The 20859-nt window shown below is 34.6% G+C and overlaps 2 long non-coding RNA genes across 2 annotated transcripts in view; both read left to right on the plus strand.

The window, feature by feature from the left end:
• The window catches only part of LOC135970614 (uncharacterized), a 517474-nt gene that overhangs the window by 127000 nt on the left and 369615 nt on the right, over positions 1–20859 (plus strand). The window lies entirely within an intron of this gene.
• Positions 15874–19964, plus strand: LOC123572951 (uncharacterized). The gene is made up of 3 exons (XR_006697587.3): positions 15874–16041; positions 18208–18281; positions 19345–19964. It is a non-coding gene; the product is annotated as an uncharacterized lncRNA (long non-coding RNA).

A 20859-nucleotide genomic window follows, 5' to 3' on the forward strand; every position in this document is an offset into this window, starting at 1 on the left:
ATAGTAATGTGATCAAGTGCCATGAGTAAAGAAGAGGGTGGTGGGAAAGAACAGCAAAGAGGGTGGCTTAGGCTAGAGCTTTCAGTGATACCTGTGACTGCATAGGCATAGTTTTAATCAGGTCGTAAGTGTTATTGTCCCACCAGATGAACAACATTATATGGGAGTATCTGGGGACAAGAGTCAACTGACAAGAGTAGTTTGATATAGTTGTGTTACATTTGTCATTTTTTTGTGTGTGTGTGTGAAAGAAATGAACATTTAAAAATTTTAGAAAAAGGGCAGGACAAAGTGTCCTATTGTGGATTCTTGGTAAATTAGGGGTAACCACCAGAAGAAAAAAATATATAAAAATTTTGAGCTATTGGAAGAGATTTCAATCTAAGCAACAGAAATTAGAAAAGAAAAAGAGGAAGAGAAGGAAAAGGAGAAGGAAGAGAGAAAAGGGAAAAAAAGACAAATTAAAGTAAATAAAAACATTAAATTATATGGCAGATATAAATCTTTAGTTATGTGATATCAGTGAAAATGGTTAGAGAAGGATGTCTAAAAATGTCTTCCTCCATAAAAGCAAAAACAAAAACTTGCAAATATGATAAAATTAAACTTTATCAGAGCTTTAGAAGTTAACCAAAAGCTTGCAACAATTTAGGCAGAATCTGTTCAAGAAAACTGGTTGCCTCAGTGATGTAGGATTTTTCTCAGGAGGTTCTGGCCAGCTGCTCCGGGTGCCTACATTGCAGCAAACTCCATGCAGGGCCCACAGCCAGTCTAGATGTGTCACCTAGAGAGGAATGCAGTGGTGTCCAGGTGAGGGTGCCTGTGACCCTGAAGCCCTAGAGGGCGAGTTATAATGCTCCTTTAGCAGCTCAATGCTGCTTCATCACGTGGGGTGGCTACCTTCCCCCAACAAGGGCAAAGGACTGGTGTTACAGCCTTTTTGAGTACTTGCACTCAGTGGGTTCCAAGTTCTTGTCCCGTGTCCAAGAAGAGTGAAGTCATGTGGACAATTGAAGGATGGTAAAGGTGTAGAATTTTATTGAGTGATGAAAATGGCTGTCAGCAGAGAGGGGAACTGGAGAGAGGATGGAAAGGGCAGGTCATCTTCCCTGAAGTCAGGTTGTCTCTTCCCTGAAGTCAGGCCATCTCCTCCTCTACTGAATGAGTTTGAGTTCTTCATAAGCACAGGATGGGGAATGCATGCTGATTGGTTTGTGAGTATGTACAAAAGGTTAAAGCAAAGACACCAATCAAAGGTGGGCAGGACAGTATAGAAAACTTAATTAGAAAAAGGTGCGTATATGTGAAATAGGTGAAGGGTGGGGATCAATCAGAGGAAAGCATGCCAAACAGGAAGATAGGTTCTCAAACTGGTCCAAAGATTTAACTTGTACCTTGGCTTTCAGGCTGTAAACTGTCCTTGTCTTGGAGGTGTGGCTTCACCTGGTACCCACACCTATCTGCCTAGGCATTTGGCTGCCTACTGTTGTTATAGTCAGCATATTGCATCATTGCACAATGAGCTTTGTGGGGTTGTAACCAGCCCTGGTTTCATCCCATTTTCAGATTTTTCAGTAGCCTAAAATACTAACAGCCAACATTCATGGTGAAAATGAGCAGCCTTGAAGCCACTGGAGGGAGAGGAACCAAACTTGAGCTAGTTCAGTGCCGTCAGTGCCTCATTCCCAGAAAATTATAATCACTTGATCTGTCTAGTGGTTCCCTGGAAAACCCCATTTGTGATGCTACCTGTATTTAAGCTGAGGCAGAACTTATCTAGTGTGAAAGGCCTTTTTGCTGGAGAGAAGCATTTGAAGAGAAAGAGTGAGGTAGGCAGAGAAAGAGAAAGAAAGAGATAGACAGGGGCAATATGGTTTCAGGCCACTCTCCTGGGATTACAGTTGTCCTAATCAGAAGGAAAGGAGTCACTCGCTTCATTATTGTTTTATGTACCTGTGTATCTCTGTTGTTGCTGCTGTCACTGCTGCTACCACCAAAAGATTGACTGGGGACTGGGGCACTAGGGAATGGAACAAAAAAAAAAAAAAAAGAAAGAAATGAGATTTCCCCCACTCTCTATTATTATTTTGCTTTGTAGTTGAGTTTATATGGTTTTTTTTTTTTTTTCCTGTTTATTATGTATGGAAGATCAGTATTTAGAATGGGACCAGAGCTCAGTTTTCTAGATTTAGCTGGTTAATACAGCTAGGATAATATTGTGGACGTAAATTATGTAATCTAAATATCTAGAGGATCGCTAGGCAATGGGCTTAAATGAGCTCTAAAAGCTGCTCTAGGATCTCTGTTGGCACTGATGTCTGCTTTGAGGTTGTAGCACATGTTGAGTGGAAGTCTCAGAACACAAGGAAAGAAGGGGAGGGGAGGGGAGGGGAGGGAAGGGAAGGGAAGGGAAGGGAAGGGAAAACACTACACACATCACTGGTACTGTGGTACCTAGAATTCTGCTCTTCACCAATCTACCTACTATGATTTATTTTCCAGTCCTCACTTTGCTGCTTCAAGCATTATCTGAAGGTTATTATGGTTGTATCTGTGAAAGTAAAATAAGAATCTCAGGACCTCAAACCACTAAGTCAAAGAGAAAAGCTTAGGAACTGGGTCACACAAAACTGCCTCTCAGTTTGTTCCTAAATAAATAGCTACAAAGATAGAAGGCTACATATCTCCTCAGAGGACCTCCCTCTCAATTTGCTCACAAGGATATATGTTGTGAGCTCCAAGATTTTTATTCTAAAACAGTTCTGTTGAATTTCACCCTGATAATTATAGTTTAACAGTTTATCTTCACAGGTATAGGACAAAGAAGGAACTGGGAGTCATCCCTTGATAAGGCTCACCTGAGACAAATGCATATCTGATTGCTTCATCTACTGTATGTTTATTTTATGTAAAAATGCAGATTCATTGAACACAAATCTAATTAACCATTCCTCTATTGCCCCCCTTTCACTTGTAAAATATGGATTCAGTGTATGTTAGTCAAAGCCTCAAAAGAATGCAACCCCATACTCCTTTATCTACCTTTCCACATTTTTTCTTTCTTCTTTCTCCTACTGCCCACTCTTTCCCCTTTAAATACTGAAGTCCCCAAATCCTTTTTTTTGGGAAAAGCATGGGTTTTGTGTTCCTTTATTCTATGAAGTTCCTCAATCTTGACAAAATAAACCTCTAAATTGATTGAGACCTGTCTCATACTTTTTGGTTTGCACATCCACTGGGAGAGGCAGGGTCATTTGTACAACCTATTATGCAGAGCCAGAAACTTATATCTATTTTTTTTCCTTTATCTTTCCTGCATTTTCAATTATGCAATCTGGTCTCCTTTGCATAATTTTTGTATTCTTTCTCTAACAAGGTAGAAAAAATGGAAACAAGAAAGGAAAAAAAGGAAAGAGTGAAGGGAAGGGGAAAGGGAAGAACCAAGAAAAATTAGAAAAAAGGAGGAAGAAAGGAAAGAAAGGAAGAAGAAAAGATGGAGGAAAAGAGAAATATCTTTTATAATACAGTTGTTCTAAAATATTTTGGTTTCTAAAAACATTCTATTCAAAGGACGCACAAGGCCAAGTTTTTATCACAATAATTGATATTTAAAAGCACAGAGGTATTGGGTCATAAGCTTAAAACTGTGCTTTGTCTTCCTTTCTTGTCAAGTTGTTACAGAAATTTGTGCTATTATTTATTTTTAGGGATGTTCAATAATAAATCTGACATCTTGTGCCATTTCTGCCACAGAAATAAAACAATTTGATGTTTCCCCTCACACACTGCTGAAACATATTAGTGTTTTCTGATTCTTAAGTTGTCTGGCAATAAGAAATATTTTCTGACCATTCTGTAAAATATCTGTCTCTGTCCTTTATCTGATCTCATCTCATGCAGGCCAGGGGCTATTTTGAAATTGATATATTGGTTATCCAAATATTTGTGAGCATTTAAGTTATATTTACATTAAATTTTTGTCAGAAATAGATTTTTTTTCTTAGAAATTGAGCTTATTTTGCTTTGTAGTTAAGTTTATATGTTTTTTTTTTCTGTTTATTATGTATGGAAGATCAGTATTTAGAATGGGACCAGAGCTCAGTTTTCTAGATTTAGCTGGTTAATGCAGCTAGGATAATATTGTGGACGTAAATTATGTAATCTAAATATCTAGAGGATCACTAGGCAATGGGCTTATTTCAGTGTTATTTCTCTGTCAGCTGTATATGCAATGGAGTAAATATGTTGAAAGAAGTATGTTGAAGTATATTAAAGGGAGGAAGCTACACTCACTGTAAATTCCGAGGATATCTGGAAGACTCTTAGGGTACATCTCCTAAATAAATGAAATACATTTCATTTATTTTATGAAAGAATGAGAATTCTAGAAGAAACTTCTTCTGAATCAGAATGGAAACATATAAGCTTGGCCTGGAACAATAGGCCATTAGCCAAGAGGAGAACTGATGTTGACTATAGAGTGTGCTACTTGAGTTACTTTCTAATCCAGCTCTCCCTGAGCTACTCCTGAGCACTCAGGTGAGGGTACTTCAGAGAAGACTAAAAGAGCCACATCTTTGTTGGTATGTTCTTAAGATCTGAGTGATCTGGGCAATGTTGCTTTCTCAGCCACTTACATAAGTAGAGGTGGATGGCATTTGCTGTGCCTCAAATGAATCGATAAATTAAGACGTAGAATAGAGGAGTAGCAGAATATGTCTTGAATCACAGAGAGAAAGGAATTGTGAGAATGATAGAGGCATAACAACTTCTTGGCTAGGCTCCTACAAAGACAACATGGGGAGTAGAAAAAGGAAAAAGTTAGATGTTCTGGGACAGCTATAAGGCCCAGGATCACCTGGAAGGTGACCCTTAGAGTCCTCTGGAGCTAGTTTAGAAGAATGTTAGCCTTGCTAAAATTCCCCAGACTGGGCTCTGCAACAAAATAATCTAATTTTATTATTGTTATGATACTTCTGTACCTGGAAACTGTTTCATATGAGAAACATAAATTACATATGTGTTTCTTTTTCTGTTACCAGAAAGAATAGAATAAGATCTAGAGCTTATAAATATTGAATATAACACTTGAGAGCATAAGTAACGTTTTGTTGAATATAATGTGTTTCTACCCACTTCTTATGTCCGTTTCCAATTTACCTTGTTTCAGAGTTTCAGAGGACTTGAATTGGCAGAAACAAAAACGAACAAACAAGTCAAGAGTCAGAGAGGTATTGTAGCTGAGAAGTGACAGAGTAGTCGTGTGCTGCATCTGGGTACCAGGAGATACAGTTTTGATTACCATTATTTTTCTCATTTAATCCTAGCAATTCCTTTTGAAATATTTGCGTCATTCTGTGGGTTCTAAACCTGTTCATGAGAAGCTATGAAAAAGACTGAGCTTATTATTATTATTATTATTTTTTGAAAAGAAAATTTCCTAAATCCTTTGTAGGTGTTTTCAATATGATATAAAGATTGCTCTCTCTCTCTCTCTCTCTCTCTCTCTCTCTCTCTCTCTCTCTCTGTGTGTGTGTGTGTGTGTGTCTCTCTCTCTCTCCTCTCTCTCTGTCTCTGGAGTTTTACTGATCTAGGAAGTCCTAAACTTTGGGAACTATCACAACTTTGTTATTAAGTAAAATATGTTAAACTGAGTTTTAGGATATCTACCTTCTTAACCCGCATTCCAAGGAAGGGACTTTAGGCATCATGTAAGCCGGTGATTTTCAGCGTGGGAAGGTGGGTATCAGAATCATTTAGATCATCCTCTTTCTGGACAAGAGATAATGGACTAGTAGGACATCCTTGTCAATGTGCATTTGCTGATCACCCAAAACAGCAGCATTTTTCTGAACACTAGTAATCAACCAAGTCAGTGTTCATTTATTGATCACCCAAAGTAGAAGCAGTTTTAAGAACACTAGCAATTTGTCAAAATATTTCAGATAACCATTTCCTTGAGATTAGTGCTGGTTCTGCCTGAAATGTGAGCACATCCCTAGATGCAAGGTAGATATCTGCCTAAGACCACGCGGTGTTCACAGCATCCAAGAAGCAAGACAATTTAACAATGAATATTTCTTCATCAATGATTATATAAAATGTATATGTATATAAGCATTCTGATAAATTTGAATAGAAAATTTGAAATCAACTTAAAACTGAAAAGCTAAAATTGAACTGCTCAGAACTCTACAAAAATGAACACATAGTTTGAAAAATGTCAAAGATAGGAATGACACCGACTGTGCAAATAGATCTATCAGTGTGTTACATTAAGTGTTCCGATGCCAAGGCTGTAAACAACTTGAGAGCACAGTCCATAGCTTTTCATTTTGTTAAACTCCTTTTACTTGTACATTCATTCACTGAATTATTAAGGACACATTTAAGCCCACCAGTATGCTAGGCATAAGGATAGTCAGGAATAAGTTAGACATGATACTCCTGTCTAGAGCATTGTTGAAAATAAGGTAGATTTTCTTAACCTTTTACTGAATTGAACTCTCCTTCCTTCCTTTTCCCTCTCTCATGTTTTTTTTTTCTGCAAACATTCAATTATCTATTAATGATGACGAATTAACACGCTTGTATATCTAATCTGTGCATTTTTAAGACTTCTATTTAAAAATAGTTGTGAGTGGTTTGCAAAATTTTGGCTCTTTTTAATTTAGCTTTTCTAATCTTTACTCATTACCAAGAACATTTGTATAATGAGTGGTGAGGGTAACATAATTTTCAATCATTGCCCTTCTTCAGAGCTTTTGTTGTTACGTCCTGACTCATTTGCCATTTTAATTGTGCTTTTACTTTAATCACTAGCATATCTTCTTTCTCAATCCTCTTTTAATACTATTTTTGTAATGAGGATGATTAATCTATTTTGCTGACATTTCATTATATGTCTGCAAAATATGACTCACTGGCATTAGAATTTTGTCTCTTTGGTAAGCCAGCTTCCATTGGATAAATTGTTTGCATTTTTAAATTATTTTTACATTTTTTATTGTTAGAATTAGTGACGGTTTTATCTTCCTGTATACTTATTTTATCTTCTAAAACATCAGGAACAGCTGTTAGTTTTTCAAAAGCAATAGATACTTAACAGTGGGTAATATAATCTATTTTTTTCTGAACGTCAATAGTGACATTTGCCTTCATGCCACCTAGTGGGTTCGTGTTTCTTGTTGGTGTATTCTCTCAATGAGTATACGTCAAATCTCATTATGTTGCAAAGAAAACATGGCCTTAATATACTTAGCTTATATTCAGAATAACTTCTCTTTTTTTCTTATTTTACAGTCTTCAGTGCTATTTCTGGTTACCATTAACAATGGTTGGTGAATCACTAAATACAACTGGGGAAAGGAGTAGGTCACAGAGGTCAATTTTCTAGGATCTAATTGCCTTTTTAAAAAGATAAATATGACAATTTGAGTGACTCTAACTCCTAATTAATTTATATTGTTAGGGAATAGAACTCCTGCCATCATAGATAACCTGAAAATATCACTACTAGTCATAAGATAGCAGAATAAAAAACAGAGAAGACAATTTTAAGCTAATTCCAGTAATTCTCAGAAATTTCATGTAAATGTTGCATAAGTGAAGGCATACGATGTCCTGGGCAGAAAGACTCCTAATTTCCAGTAGATTGTCAAAAGTATTCTTGATCCCCATGAAATTAAGAACAATCATTTTGGTCAAACTATTATGTTAGTGCTTTAGATAAGAAAATAGCCAATAGCCCATTGGTGGTAGTTACTGAATTTGATGGTCACACTTCTGGTTCTGTTTTATGTTCTGGTTCCTTTGGAATAATTTATTTAAGAAGGAGAAAATTACTTTTTACACCCTTTCAGTTCTCATAAGTATATGGTTTGTGAATATATGCCCACTTTTACTTTGAAGTGTACACACATTCAAATAAATATTAATATTGGTGAATATATACATACCTGAGAAGAGTTTTTAAAATCATGACAGCTAGTTTATGAATTGACTTAAATAGCTGAAGAGATACATTTTAAAAAGCTTTCAGGATATCAAAAATTAGGTTTATGAATTATTATAATCCAACTGATTATTGTAGACTGTGTGGGAATATTATTTCTTGAAGGCTATCTATAGGAATGGATTCCAATGGCAATAATTTGAATAAGCAGCTGAATTAAACAAATCATTGCTTCTCTCCATGTTTTACATTATCATTTTTATCATATAGGATGATTTCTTCAGCTTCAATTAACTGAGGACTAAGTTACAGATAAGAGACTATATGTTTCCAGAGCTATATGTTTCCTGTCTATAATACTCACCCAAGATTTCTAGGTCATTGTAAAAAAGTAAATTATATTCTTTATCTAGAATAAATATGGTAGGAAAAAGCCTTTTGTTCATCCATGGAAAAGAAAAACTTAATTTTTTTTTTTTTTTTTTTTTTTTTTTTGAGACGGAGTCTCGCTCTGTCGCCCAGGCTGGAGTGCAGTGGCGCGATCTCGGCTCACTGCAAGCTCCGCCTCCCGGGTTCACGCCATTCTCCTGCCTCAGCCTCCCGAGTAGCTGGGACTACAGGCGCCCACAACCGCGCCCGGCTAATTTTTTGTATTTTTAGTAGAGACGGGGTTTCACCGTGGTCTCGATCTCCTGACCTTGTGATCCGCCCGCCTCGGCCTCCCAAAGTGCTGGGATTACAGGCGTGAGCCACCGCGCCCGGCCAGAAAAACTTAAATTTTTAAATGTCCACATTTAAGCAAGATACTAGTCTCTGTTCTGTACTTTCAATGAATCATGAAACACTTCCCATTGAACCAGGAGGTTAACATAGACTACCTTGCATTGTAGAATATTAAGAAGAGAAAGCTTTTGATAGGCAGAGATGGAGAAAGGGGGCATGGGCAAAGATAAGAATGACTAGAGTGTGCCTGGAGACCACGAGAAAATTAGTGTGACGAACCAGATAGATTGAAAAAGGGAGTACTAGAGAATAAACATGAAAAGGCAATTTGTAGGTAAGCAATGGGAGACTCTAAAATATTCCATAGTTACAAAGACTTTTGTAGGAAACCGCTTTCATATTCTAAGCAAGATTAGAATGTAACACTGAAACATTTTAAGACAATTAATCTGGCAACTTTGTGTGGAATGATTTGGGAAGTCTTGGGGTTTAATGGGACGCTGGAGGCAGGGGTACTTGAGAACATACTTACAAAAGTTTATGTGTGAGTTACTGCAAGTTTGGGTCAAGACAGTAAGAGTGCTAAAAGAGTGTGAGAGGCATCAAATAAACCACATAAAATATATTTAATCTGGCAAGGTTTAGAAGAAAAAAGAGAAAATTACACCAAAGGAATGAAAAAAAAAGTTTATTCAATGAATAGAAATGAAGCTTTTTAGGATAGGAAAGATAACTTTTGTTTAGAAGTGAAGGCACTAGAATGGCAGTGAAAATCAGGATCCAGGCTTAAGTGACTGATGCATAACTGCTGATTTATTCTAGGAGGAGGGGATAGCTGAAGGCAACCAGGAGCAGGCCCTTGTGCACCTTCTGGTGGAAACTATTTAGTTCTTTATGTGAATGGAATCACCAGGAGTTGTCTCAGGAAAGAAGGGTTATTGCTCTAGTCTTAGTAGTTCTTGAGTTGTCCACTTTTTCCTAAATATTTACTGAAATAAAACTAGTACAAATTCATGAGGCACCTTCTAATTTCCAGTAATAGTGCAAAGTAACATAGGAAATATAAGAAATATAACAGAGTTTACTCCCCATAAGTGTTTATGTTTTGGTAGAAGTGTATAGTCTACTGGCTCAGAGTGGATTTTCAGGGGTTACCATAGAAATATGTACTCTTCTTGGTACACAAACAGAGGGATAGAGGAAAGTTGATAAATTCCAAAGGACAGGTAATTTCAGAAAAGACAGAAGCAATTGAGCATCTGTACATTATTATGGAGAATCTAGAGACTAATTCAAATTACCACATTAGGGGATTGGGATTATTCTTTTATCAAAACTTTAATAAAAATAAAAATAAATTAAAAAATAAGTTTTAGAGCTGCTAAACTGCAACCATCTAGCATTTTCTCATTCACTTCCTATTTCACTCATGTTTTCCCTGATGACTATTTATCTATTTTTTTTTCCCCTACTGACCTGTGGAAATAGCTTTCTCTGCAAAGTTGCCATTTTGCACAAATAGTACGGTCCTGCTTCAGAGGTTACATAGATTAAAACAGCTACACATTTTCTATTAGTCTGTAAAGCTGATTTGGGCTCTGCAGAATTAGAATACCCCTTTGGGTTTTCTACTGTGCCAGTGTGATAAGTGGTGGGTGACCGCCCTTGGTATTTTGATGCCTATTGTGCTTTCCTGAACTTGGAGGCATTTTTACATATAAGCCAGGAGAAAAATCTTTCTTTCCCTATCAAGGTAAGGTTGTAGTGAGGAGAAACATGGGGCAGGTGGAAAAGCGCTGAAGCAAGAACTGGAAACAAGGTTTGTGTCTGCTCTTATCTATCTATGTAACATTGCACATACCTTTTTACACTGTGGGTCTTGTTTGTTATGTCACTCTTCTAAAATCTGGAGTTGGGTGGGTCCAAAAAAATACCCATCATTTCCATTCTATACATTTTATTTTTTAATTAAATGGAGATCAATAGGAATTAAATTTTAAACAATTTTACTGTAAAATAAAACATAGATAAAAAACCACACAAAATAAATTATACCTTAAGTATCTCTATCACCCAGTTTGTATTCTGTTTACCAGCCACCCCAACTCCTCTCCCTGTCCCATTGTTTTTCTCTCAAAGTAAACCCTATGCTGATCCACATGTAATCACTCCCATATGCTTCTTTATAGTTTTATTACACAAATATATTCCTGAGTATTATAATTTAGTGTTGCCAGTTTTGGGTTTTTGATATTTCTTTTACGTCTCCTTCAATGGTAGAAGCTCCCCCTCCATCCTGTTTCCGTTTTTCTCAGATTCATTCCTTCTTGTTTCTTCTCTTTGCTTTCATCTGAGCAGATTCCAATATGACACAGGTCTTGTCACTATTGGTAGTTTGGCCCACCCACTTGCAGTTTGGTGTTCATGAGGATGTTGTCACCAAATATTGTTGTAAATGTTGTCCATGTTTTTTTAGTTTTACAATCTAGTTGTTAAATTTAAAATGTGCGAGTATTCTGAAAGATTCAAAAACAAAACCATTGCTGTCATCTTCTCATAATTATTGATAATAATAATCTTATGTTAGATAATTGTGAACAATAAAGATGGTCTATCCTGTTATGTGCTCATGGGTTTGTTTCTAGTGTTTTGAGATTTTTTCCTATCCTTTTGGGAATTGTATTTTAAAATTTCTCCCAATGTGTCGTGTCTCATGTTATGAATGGATGCTGTGTTTTCCGTGTACAGATGACATTCTAAGCCTACTATCAGTAGTGCTTACATTTTACTTTGCATTATTTTTTAGGAATAATGATAGTTTTGAATTATCTAGAATTTTTATCTCCTCTTTTCTACAAAAAAGAACATATTATTATAAGAATAAAGGCCTAAACATAAGTGTATCATTTTGGGGCAGAGTAGAAACAAGATTGAACACTTACCTTTTGCTCATTATCCCATCTTCTGTCCACCTGTTTGATCTGCAACAACCTGATACTTTTTATGGGGATAAATATCCAGAGCAAAAAAAAAGTAATGGCATTCTTAGGATTCTGAAGAAACTTTGAGTCTGGACTTTTTTTTTTTTAAGTTTTTATTTGGGATATTTTTAGATTTCTAGAATGTTGCAGAAATAATACACAGTTTTCATATATACTTCATCCAATTTCCACCATGTTAACATTGTACATGACCATGATACAATTGCCAGAACTAAGACATTAGCATTGGTACAATAACATTAACTAAAGACTTCATTTGGATTTCATTCTTTTTTTCACTAATATCCTTTTTCTTCTGCTCAGGGATCCAATCCAGTATGTTACTTTATGTTAGTCATCATGTCTTGTTAGTTAGCTTATTAATAGTTTATTAACCTTTCCTTGTTTTTCATGACTCTGACAGTTTTGAAGAGTCCTGGTTACATATTTTGTATAATGCCTATCAATTTGGGTTCGTCTGATCTTTTTCTCATTGTTAGAGTGAATATATATGAGCTTACATTTTTGTAGTTTGCTTTTGCACTCTCACTCCCAATTTTAAAATAATGAAAGGGTGGTCAAATATCCTGGCTAAATTAATAGACATAAGTTGGAAATGGATTTTGACTATACAATGAGCGAACACTTCCTGATGGAACAGAAATACCGCGACAGATAATTTTTATGCAAGTTCCACCTTCAGTATTACATTATTCTAAATACTAGGGGCTTTGGGGGGCAGGGGGGACAAAGAAATGTTAGTAAGAAAACGAAAATGTTCTAGTTGGCATTAGAAAATTTCCCATAAGAATAATGAATATTTCCAAGCCCAGTATGACTACACATAGGGACTATTTTTTAACATTCTGACTTAGAAAAGATAATTTCTTACTAGACACATTCATAGAGGAACAGTTTATGACTAGAATCAGGAAATATTTGAACTCATAAAAACCAAATACAACGAGTTTTCCTAGATAATTAAGGTTAAGAACTTTTTAAAAATTTCAGCTATCTCCTGGATTTTGTGATCTTTGGGACAATGCAGTCAGTTTTAAAAGAATAATTTCTCTTCCCTTTGCATTATAATATTTCTCTTCCCTTTGCAATAATTTCTCTTCCCTTTGCACTATAAATGCATACCCATTAATAAGCTAGGGCCATTTATCAGTATTCAAATTGAAATAATTTTTTTTCAGATTTGTATATTTGCCCATCCACATTTCCTGTGCAAGTTAAGCATTTCTTGCAGGAGATGTTGGTTGGAGGAATGGGAGATTAATGCCATATTCCTATAATAACCTCTGAAATGGGGAGCTTCATGGATTTACTACATAAGAGTTAAATAAGGAAATCTCAGAATGATTAAAGAGTAAGCTTCTCGTGAATATTTGACAAAAGAATACTTTTTCTATCCTTATTTGGAGAGGTGGAAAGATCAGTTTTTCTTTTTAAATAGAAGTGAACCTACTTAGTATTGTAATAAATGACTCCAGATTGAAGCAAATAGCCACATGAATTTTAATCACCTAAATTCTGAAGTTACTCATTTTTCAACTATCTTATGAGTAGACATACTCAGCTATAGTAACTTCTGGGGTACTTATGTGTACATTTCATACTCAGGGTAAAACATGCACTCATGAAAATATAATGTTAATGTGACCATTTCTGCCTAAAGATTTTAGTGTACTTGAGTTCATGCTAGAGAAATTCCATTAAAAGTTTAACCTGCTGTGACCTTGATTAGCTTGGAATCCGTTATAAGATAGGGCATCTGATTAGAAAATCAAGAAGAAAGACTTAGCAGGTTGTCACAAACTGATTTACCAATCTCTTTACTGCTGTGAGTGCTGGATGCAAGCACAGCAGCAGTAAAATGCAGTGTGCCCTACTCTTTAAATCTGGACTTGTCTCTGAAAAATAGACTTTGAAAATATTCACAATAAACGTTTAGATTTTTGTAGTCAAGTAAATATCTAATGTTATGGGCTGAATGTGTCCCCCTAAAAGATGCTGAAATCAGATTAAGATGAAGTCATTAGGATGGGGCCTAATCTAATATGACTGTGTCCTTATAAAAAGAGGAAACTCAGACACAGTGACAGACACACATAGGGAACACCAGGTGAAGACAGAGATCAGCATGAGGCATTAGACTGAATTAGAATGTCTGCTGTTATTTTATTGTTTGAAACATTTTAGAAAGGATGATATTAATTCTTCTTTAAGCATTTGGTAGAATTTATCCGTGAACCAACTGGACTCTGGCTTTAATTTATGGAAAGCGTTTAAACTACTAATTCAATATTTTTACTTGTTATTGTTATAGATAGTTTTTCTATTCCTTCTCGAGTTAGTTTGGGTAATTTTTGTCTTCCTAGGAATTGGTCAATATGTCAAAGTTGTCTAATTTGTTGACGTGCAATTTCCCATAATATTCTCTAAAAATTATTTTTATTTCTATAAGGTCACTATTAATGTCCTCTCTTTTATTCTTGATTTCAGTAATTTGAATTTCACTTATTTTTCTCATCAGTTTAGCTAAAAATTAAAAATTTTCTTAAGCCTTCCACAGAACCAACTTTTGTTTTCAAAAATTTTCTCTATTCTTTTAAAAATTTAATTCTGCTATATTCTTTATTATGTCCTTCTTTCTGCTAACTTTGAGTTTAGTATGCCTTTACTTTTTTAGCTATTAAACTGGAAATAGGTTATTGATTTGAAAACTTTCTTTAATGTACATGTTCATTGCTATAAATTTCCCTGTGAGCACTACTTTTTCTGTATCCCATAAGTTTTGGTATGTTGTGGTTTTGTTTTCATTCATTCACAGTATTTTCTCATTTCCCATGTTATTTTTTCTTAGATCCATTTTTTATTTAGTAGTGACTGTTTAATATTCACATATTCCAAACTTCCTTTAATTATTGATTTTTAATTTTATTTCACTATAGTCAGAAAATACTCTGTATATACACTATTACTAAATTTAATGAATAAAGTTTGCTTTATGGTCTAATATGTAGTTTATCTTGAAGAATGTTCCATGTGTACATGAATGTCTATTCTGATTTTGGGGATAGAATGTTCTACACATGTCTGTAAGGTCCAGGTTGTTTATACTGCTTTTTAAGTATTCTGCTTTCTTATGGTCAGGATAAACTATCTAGGATTGAAAATGATATTTTAATATCTTCTACTATTATTTAATATCTTCTACTATTATTGTCTAATTGGCTATTTCTCTAATTGTGTCAGTTTTAGCTTTATGTATCTTGGGACTCCTAGGTGCATATATATTTGTCATTGATATGCTCTCTTCGTAGATTGACCTTTTTATCATAACATAGTATCGTGTTTTGTCTCTAGTAACATACGTATTTCATTCTAATTTGTCTGATGTTAGTATAACCACTCTAGTTCTCTTTGTTTTCAGTTTGTATATTATTTTCATCTTTTACTTTCAACTTCTTTTTGTCTTTGAATGAAAAGTACCTCATTTTGTGGACTGTACAAAGTTGCATAATGCTTTTTTAAAAATCTCATTAAGCCTATTTCTGTCTTTTGAATAAAATATTTATCTTTTTATGTTCAATATAATTATAAAAGATAGAGATTATGTCTATCAATCATATTAGTTGTTTTCTACATGTCTTTTTTCTTATATTTCTATTTCTTCATTACTGCCTTCTTTTAAATAGATATTATTCTAGTAGCATTTTAAATCCCTTATTGTTTATTTTACAATATATTTTAAAAGCTGTTTGTTTAGTAGTTCCCTTTCAGATTTTAATTACCGTCTTAATTTCAGACTATCTTGTTTGGATAATAATAACTTAACTTCAATATTATATCAGAACTGCACTCCAGTATAGCTCTGTTCTCTCCCCATCCTTTGTGTAATGATTTTATAAGAATTTATGAAAAGTTCTTACTGTGTTAGAATACATCTACATTGTAGTTATACATGATAAGCCTATCAATAAAGTTTTATAATTATTGTTTTATGTAGTTGGTTTTTAAATTATATAGATGAAAATACATTTGTACTGGTTTTTATATTTGCCTTTTCAGTACTCTTTATTTCTGTGGATTCCAGTTACTGTGCAGTAACTTTCACTTCAGGGACTACTAAAGGACTGCTTTTTGTATTTCTTACAAAGTATGTCTGCTAGTGACAAATTCTCTGTTTTTGTTCATCTGGTAATATTTTAATTTCTACTTAATTCTTGAAAGATAGTTTTGCTGGACACAATATTCTTGTTTGCCATTCTTCTTTCTTTCAGAACACAGACTATGTCATCCCACTGACTCCTGTCATCCATGATTTCTGCTGAGAAGCCATCTTTTAATTTTATTGAAAGTCCCTATATGTGATAAGTAAGGGGTTTTTTTGTTTTGTTTTGTTTTTTTCTGCTGCATTCAAGACTCACTCTGTGTAACTGACTTTTGACTGTTTTTCTATGATGTGTTTAGGTATGAATCTCATGTGCAATTTGTTGAGCTCTTTGTATATACAGACTAATTTTTTCATTAAATTTAGAATGCTTTTGGTCACTTTTTGGGGGAAATATTCTTCTGCTTCCTTCTCTCTCCTTTCCTTTGGAATTCCCATTATGCATAGTTGTTATGCTTGATAGTGTCTCATAGACTTCTGATACTTCATTCAATTTTCTTAATTCTTTTTTTTTTCTTTCTGTTGCTTGGACTCAACAAAGCAAACTTGAGTATAAGTTAAAATCTCAATTGAGATTTAATTATATTTAAATTATATTGTAAAATACTAATAATTGAGACTTTGACCTATATTCAAGTTTGCTGAGTTTTTAAAATCTGTAATTCATAATCTGCTATTAAACCCTTCAATGAATTTTCCATTTCAATTATTGTGTTTTTCAATTTTATAATATGTATTTATTTATTTTTAATAATATTAGGCCATTTGGTGTGACCCTGTCCTCATACTTCAAAACGTTTCTGTAGACATGATTTTTTAAACATGTTTGTAATAATTTGAAGTCTTTGTCTAGTAAGTCCAAAATGAACCATACTGGTTTCCTTAAGGGCAATTTCTACTGACTAGTTTTTTCTTGTGTATGGGCCATAATTTTCTGTTCATGTATCTCAAACTTGCTGTTGAATATTTGACATTTTAAATAATACAATGTAGTAACTCCAGAAATAAGTTTCCACTACCTCCAGGCTTTATTTTTTTGTTTTTCACGTTTATCGTTATTGTTGTTGCTTCTGTTGCTGTTGTGGGTGGAACACCTTCTACCTAGAACAATGTAGTTTTTGGAGCACCTGAACCATTTTGTTTAGAAGGAAATTGCAAGCTTGTCACAATAAATTATCTGTTTATTACTAGAGTGGAGTTTGAAAGATGGCTGTTCGAAAAGGGCATTAACTATATTGATACATATTCAGCTTAAAATACAAAATACAAAGAACTGAAGACAAACTACCTGTCATGTACTTCCTTCCCTCAACTTGTTTCTAGTATACATTATACTTAGAGTTCTCTAACTTGCTACCACCCTGTATTTCAAACCTATAGCAGTACACTGTTATAAGGAATTTGTAATAAAATTTCCTTGTCATTAGTTTATTTTGTAGTTTTTTATATTAGTTCTACCAGGGGCATTGTACAAGAACTCTACTCTTTCTACTTTTAAGGTCTATTTTACCTTCTATTTACTGTTTTAAATTTACAAAGATTTAAGATGCTGAATTGCTTCTCCTAAATACTATTAATATGAACTGAAATGAACAAACATAGAGAGTTAACACCAAGCCAATTAGAGTTATATTTTGGAGCTGGATAGAATAAAACAATTTTCTTTGAGGTCCAAGATTACATCTATCCCTCACCTCTAATGCCTCTATGCTATTATAGCAGCCTACTTTTATATCTGCTCTGTTTCCTTGTGATTTTTTAATATCATATGTTTTATTCTGTAAATTCATAGCCCCCCTAGAGACACAAGTAGATGGTTTGACAACATAACTTTTTTCTAATCAATCTTAAACTTATTCAATTACATTTATTCAGATACTAATCAAACTAAGCCCTTTTTAATCATTTAGCATAAACAAATTCTCAGTTTCTAAAATGTTAAGTCAACCATTATTGTCCATAGTCTCAGATATGAACCTCAGCATATTAAACTTACAAAAGTGAACATTGTATAAGTCTACAAGGAATGTAGACTTACACAGTAAATTTTGTAAAAAATAATAAATAAATAAACCTTTATCAGTGGAAATAGTATTATTTTTGGAACCTACAGGCAAGAAGGTACTGAAGTTATATGGAAGTATTATCATTACTTGGAACTGTACTGGCCTCATTGAGGTTATAAATTCACAGCAAATAGAATGTTCCTAAACAACTTCTTCCATTTGCTTTTGATGCCCATATTTTTTTTTCACAAGGAAACATATATTGTTTTATTGTAAAAGTAAACCTGACCTTTGAAAATGTCTACAAAAATGTGAGTACACTGATACTCTACAGTAAGCTGTAAATGTTTTTCTTGATCTCAGGTTGTGGTGGAACCAACACAGTAAATTACCAAGCCCATATAAAGGAGATCAGAGGCAAGTGAGAATGAGAAATGGTAGGAAAGAGTTAATTTTCTTTTGAATTACATTTCTCATTTCAGGCCCAAAAGTTCTGGATGTTGTATTTCTACATTTAATTCTGTAATCAATTACTATATTAATCCCTGCTATATGAACCAAATAATTACCAGTTTTGCATATTTTCCTTTGGATTTTTGTCACTTGCAACTGAAAGATTCCTGACACATGTCAGTCAAAAAGATGGATTGGAATTATAAGTTGATTCAAAAGATCCTGTTAACTTTCTTAATGAGGAATATTTGTCTGAGTCACAGAACACAGGAAGTAATTTGGATGTCTATTTTCTCAATTTATTCCAAAGATGATACATAATTAGTATCATTCTAAATGCATAGGAAAGAAGGTAATTCATTACATAAACATTAACTTAGGGCTTTAGAGTTTAATTATCTCAAGGAATAACAATTCCAATTAAGAAATGCTGCACAGTTTTCCTTAGCAACTGATTTTTTAAACTAATAAGCATCTAGGTCTCTTAGTTCACATTTTTTTCTAAGAGGCAGTGCCACGTGGCACATAATGTCTCAAATCCAACTACGTGAAATCAAATTATGCCACACCATTTACTAACTGAGTGACATGGTACAAATTAATTTCTCTGTGTCTCAGTTTCCTCATATATGGTACATGGGTAGTAACAGCACTTATCCCCTAGAGCTGTCGAGAGGAGGAAACGAATATGTGATTAGGAGATTTCTTGGTACATGTTGAGAAAAGTATTAATAGTTGTTGATATTGATGTTGTTAACATACTTGCTATAAAATGTATCTTATTTTATTTCTTAGGAGAGATGATTTTGGTAAATAAACACAATTTATTTTTACAAAAAAATCCAATTATTTTTCATTTAGTTTCTCACTACATAATATATAAAAATTAATCTCTTCCGTGTAATTTAAAAATCAGCATGTTCCTAAGCAGTTTAGGCTTTAAGCACCCTATTATAATTAAGGAGCTGTCTTTGTCTGTTTGTGTTATTATAACAGGATGCCCAAAACTAAGTAATTTATAAAGAACAGAAAATTATTTTCTTACAGTTCTAGAGGCTGAGAAGTCCAAGATCAAGGCAGTGGTAGGTTCACTTGTCTGGTGAGGGCTGCATTCTGCAGAGGAGAGCAACACTGTCCTCAAATGACAGAAGAATGGAGAGAGACAGCTGGCAAGCTGGAGAACCAGGGAAGCTGGTAGCATGGCTCAGGCCAAGGCCAAAGGCCTCAGAACCAAGGATGCCATTGGTAAACTCACCGTTTGAGGCTGAAGACCTGAGACTTGGAGGGGCTGATGGTTCAGTTCCCAAAGTTCAAAAGCTAGAGAACCTGGAGGTCTGAGGGCAGAAGAAGAGCATTCCTACTCCAGAAGACATACCAATAAGTCACCTTTGTCTGGCTTTTTGTTTCCTTCAGCCTCAGCTGATTGAATGGTGCCCACCCACATTGAGGGTGGATCATCCCCACTCAGTCCATTGACTCACGTGCTGAGCTCCTCTGGAACCAGCTTCACTGGCACATCTTGGGCAGCCCAATCATTCTAACCAAAAGCAAAACCACTTGGGTTTCTCCTTCAGCAGAAGAAAGATGGGCCAAATGCCTACTGAAGCATTGAGAATAAATAATTACCAAATATATGAGTATCTCTTAATCTAGTCAAGTTGACACCCAAAAATCAATGATTGCGGGAGTCTTACAGAGCTTACTGTGCCTGTGACTCGATAGAAGTGAGTATTCTAAGTTGATCTGGACTATGTATCATACATCAGAGTACTGGGAGAATAATATGGTTTGGGTCTGTGTCCTGGCCCAAATCTCATATCAAATTATAATCTCCAGTGATGAGGTGGGGATTGGCAGGGAGTGGATTTCTCCTTTAGTCCTTTAGTGCTGGCCTCCTGATGGTGATTTATTGTGAGATCTGGTTATTTAAAAGTCTGGTTATTTAAAAGTGTGTGGCATCTCCCCCTTCACTCTTTCTTCCTCCTGCTTTGGTCATGGTTATGTAAGATATGCCTGCTTTTCCTTTGCCTTCTACCATCGGAGGCCTCCCAGCCATACTTGCTGTATAGCCTGCAGGACTCGTGAGTCAATTAGACCTTTTTTTTTCCAATATAAATTACTCAGTCTCAGGTATTTGTCTATAGCAGTGTGAGAATGAACTAATACAGAAAAGAATGACAGTATTTGAACTGAATTGCAAGAATTTTGGTTTTTATCTTATAGATACTTGTGAATTCCAAATTTCTTAGGGCTTAACATAAGAAATAGTTGTTAACCTATATAGAGGAGACAGAAATCTGCATATTTCCCATCTGTTTTTAGCTTTTGGCCCTAAAAAGAAATCAGAATTTATTTGTAAGCATATTAGAATTAATATTCAAGCTGATAGGATAAAAAACAGACTTTAAGCATTGATCCAGCTTTCCTCTCCCCTTTGTTATACTAAGTAAATAATTCAGATAATTTCCTTTTACTTCATCTTATCTTAATGCAACTAATAAAGCTCAGTGTTAAATGTCATTACTGGTGAGTACCATAGCCTTGTAGCCTTGTTGATATGTA

Source organism: Macaca fascicularis, chromosome 4 (genome assembly GCF_037993035.2).
Source record: "Macaca fascicularis isolate 582-1 chromosome 4, T2T-MFA8v1.1".
Classification (NCBI taxonomy): Eukaryota; Metazoa; Chordata; class Mammalia; order Primates; family Cercopithecidae; genus Macaca; species Macaca fascicularis.